Source organism: Orycteropus afer, unplaced genomic scaffold, assembly GCF_000298275.1.
Source record: "Orycteropus afer afer isolate SDZICR_OR568_19922 unplaced genomic scaffold, OryAfe1.0 scaffold01361, whole genome shotgun sequence".
Classification (NCBI taxonomy): domain Eukaryota; kingdom Metazoa; phylum Chordata; class Mammalia; order Tubulidentata; family Orycteropodidae; genus Orycteropus; species Orycteropus afer.
The window spans coordinates 13,337-17,179 of NW_006922948.1; the positions used below are offsets into that span (position 1 = coordinate 13,337).

The 3,843-nt window shown below is 36.3% G+C and overlaps 1 pseudogene; it reads right to left on the minus strand.

Moving 5' to 3' along the window:
* Positions 1-1,053: 1,053 nt before the first annotated feature.
* On the minus strand, positions 1,054-1,990 carry LOC122152065 (annotated as a pseudogene).
* Between the last annotated feature and the right edge of the window lie 1,853 nt (positions 1,991-3,843).

Genomic DNA, 3,843 nt, shown 5'->3' on the forward strand with positions numbered 1-3,843 from the left:
AAAAAAAAAAAAAAGAAAGAAATTGTGGAATTTCCTTAACTCACATTCTCTAGTTTACATGTTCTGAAACATTGAACTTGGTGTGGTGGGCCCTTACATCTTTGGCTACTCGTTCATCATTACTCACTTCTCAAGAATCAGACTAGTTGAAAAAACAAAAAACAAATCAAAACCAAAAATATATCCTTGCTGCTGTGTATCAATCTTTTTGCAAATCCCACATCTCATGGATGCCTCTCCAATTGTTTCTCCTCTTTCTCTTCCAAGAATTAAAGTCTAAAGATCCATGAAAAATAACCACTGTGTTGAATATCATTATTCTTTAACATAATATTTATAAAATTTTAGACACTTGATCACACTTGTTCAATTAAATAAATAAGTAAATGGTAGAGATAGTGGAAACGATATTGATGTGGAAGATGGACCAACTCAGTTCTCCTATGTTTTGTGTTGCAATTTCCTGAATTATTTTGAAAATATATTGAAATATTTAGACATAATTGCTTTATCAGATTCATAATGGTTTTTTTTGATAGAAGCAGATTTGAAATTCACTCTGACTTTTATTTTAAGGAAATGACTGAGATACTGGTAATAGTGTCAACAAATTGTTTTCATTAAGTACCTGGACAATCTGGAGCAAGAAGATTTGGATGTCTTTCATTTCAATGTAAGAGACATAATTCATGAATCCTTCTTTGGGAAGATTCTTAGAAGAAGAACCTCCAGAAGGAACTAATAACTAGAAAAAAGAAGGAAAAAATGCATTATGTTGTTCTTTATACATTTCTCATTTTCATTACCCAGATAGGAGCCACAATCTTATGGCATGATGACATACATGACATACAAGTATGATGACATACAGATATTATGAATGATATCTGGCATAAGTTATGATGACATGAAAACCAACTTTCATGCTGGTAAATTTCAGAAACTAGTTAAAAGGAAATTTAAAACATCTCAAATAATGTGGATGTTTGTTTTGTTTTGAGAGGTGATTATTGTTGAACAAAGAAATCATGAACATATTAATTATCAGGTATTTTAAGGACTGAATATTTTCACCACATAAGTACGAATCTGCTTGACTTTTAAACCATAAACAAGTGGATTGAGAAATGGAGGGACAAGCAAGTAAATGCTAGAAAAGAGAATATGGATATAAGGGGGGATATGAGAACCAAACCTGTGTGTGAAGAAGGAGAAGAAGGCCAAGTGGTAGAACTGGAGGAAGACACAGATATGAGTGATGCAGGTATCTAATGCTTTCAATCTAGCTTCCTTCTGGGGCAAACAAAAACAGTGGTCAATATCTGGATGTAGGACAAAGTAGTGATTGTGAGGTCAAACCCTGCAACTGTGAAGGCCACAAACAAACCATAGATCTTGTTGACCTGCACATTTTCTGCAGCTAGTTTCACAATAGCCATGTGCTCACAGTAGGAGTGAGAAATGACTGTTGTGTGATACAATTTAAGCCGGCACTTAACAGTACTAGGCATGGAGCTACAAGAATGGCAGCCCTGAGTATTACCACAGTACCTATTTGGATTACTAGCTGGTGGGTGAAGATAGTGGCATGTCTCAATGGGTAACAGATGGCCACATAACGGTCCAGGGCCATGGCCAACAAAGTCCCTGACTCAATGCACTGAAATGTGTGAATGAGCCACATTTGAAACAAGCAGGCATCAAAACAGATCTCTGGCACATGAAACCAGAAGATTCCGAGCATCTTGGGCATTATGCTGGTAGCAAGTGCAGTATCTGTGGCTCCTAGTATGCCTAGGAAAATGTACATGAGCTCATGGAGGCTTTGTTCTGATTTTATGATAGTCAGAAGCAAGGAGTTTCCAATCATAGCAATGAGGTACATGGCACTGAATGGGATCCCAATCCAGCACTGCACAGACTCTAGACCTGGGATTCCTACTAGTGTCAACAAAGAGGGCATGAAGATCGTGATGTTGGAAATGGACATGGTGTCCTTGGGCCTTCTGATGCAGACAAAAGAAATGCTTCAGTAAGTTCTACTATTCCTCTTCTACTGCCTGTTTTTCTCCAAAGTTGGTATATTTAGTTGGTCTTCTTTTAGCAGAACTGTCCCATCATATCATCCATTTCAATCATATCCAATCATATTATTGACAGGAAAAGGAGGATGGGCAGAGACACATCAGTGTTTTCAGGGAAGACTTCCACAAACAGGGTGTCACAGTAAGATTTAGTAGACATGGGAATACAACGTATTAAGAACCAACAGAATCCCTGATTAACAGATAAAGCTGTTGACCTGTCTGTCTGTTGATTTGTTTTCCCTTCCAGACCTGTGGATCACGAATTTGAGTTGCTTATTTTGCTTAGAAACTGAATTTTGATCACTTTGAAGAATCTCTCCATAGCCCACTTTCCAGATACTCTCTAGTAACTTATACACAATTCTATTTAACACAGGAACTGTCACTTTGGACCAACAAATTCCAAGACTCCAACAAGCATACAATATTTGTGGAACTATATCTATCTATATCATCTGTAGCTTTAGTAGACTGAAAAGAGGCTTTTGAAAAACTAACTCAAGTTTATGTTCTCTTGATCAGTTTGTGCCAAATATCATTGTTGCTTTTCAAAGTGAGTTCTGGTGGCGTAGCACCTAAGGCAACTGACTGCTTACCAGTCACTGCACACCAGTCACTATTCATAAGGAAGACTGGGCAATTTACTTCTGTATTATCACTGCCTCAGAACCAAAAGGGGGTCGCTATGACTGAGGAGCAACCCTATAGCAGTGATTTTTATTTTTTAGTGAAATTGTCTTCTCTGTTGGTGTTAGTTCTATCAGTGAAAATTCTTAAAATTAGCCATGTACTTAAAATAACAAAGATAAACAGCTGAAATTCTATAATGAATGGTACAGAATACTTAGAGAGGAACTCTAGGACGCAAGAGAATAAGCAACAGTAAGGTAGACACAAGGATGAGGACTCATTACTGGAGAACAGCAGGATATACAGAAATGAGAGACTGTGTACCTCAGCCAGAGTAGTGACCTATTGCTTGGGTTTAAACTGGTCAGAACTATTAGTAGCCTGAGATTTGGCCAATTTGCTCATTTGATCTTAATGGCAAATAAATGTTTTCAAATGTTGCATTACTTTGTCAGCTTAGACATAAGCAACTTAAAGAACACAAAGTAATGATAAACGAATTTATTTAAAGTTGCAAAAATAACTAGATAGGAAAGACAGAGGGTGGCGTTTTAGGATATAAGAAAAGGTCCAGAAGAGGGCTTTGGATCAAATGAACAAAATGTAATCATTCACAATTTACTAAGTACCGGATATTCTGAAACTTTAGCCTTTTATAACTTCTTTGAAAGTTCTTCTCTGGTAAAAAAACATAAAACGAAATATATATTTTGTTTTAAGAAATTCTAAAGCTATGCATTAAAGAAATGCTTGTGATGCTGTTAAGTATTGAGTTACATTATTTAATTCTTTCCTAGAGTCTTTAATAAAATTGCTTTCAAATCATGTCTTTGAGCTCCTAAATTAGCCAAATGCTGATTAAATTTCATCAAGTATGCTAGCTATAACAGAAGTAACTTCAGTTAATGCTGCTAAATTTCAAGTCAAAGATGAAATGAAGTCTGAATAAACATAAAAGCATCAGTATTATGTGAGTAAAGCTCTATTTACTAACATACATTTAGAAGACTCAGGCAAGAAAGCACTGTGTTTTCCACAGATTTGCTGCCTATACTCAATGCTCTGACTTGCCCACCCACAGATCACTGACTCTAATAGGACCAATGTTTTTCTTCCCCAAGGTCAG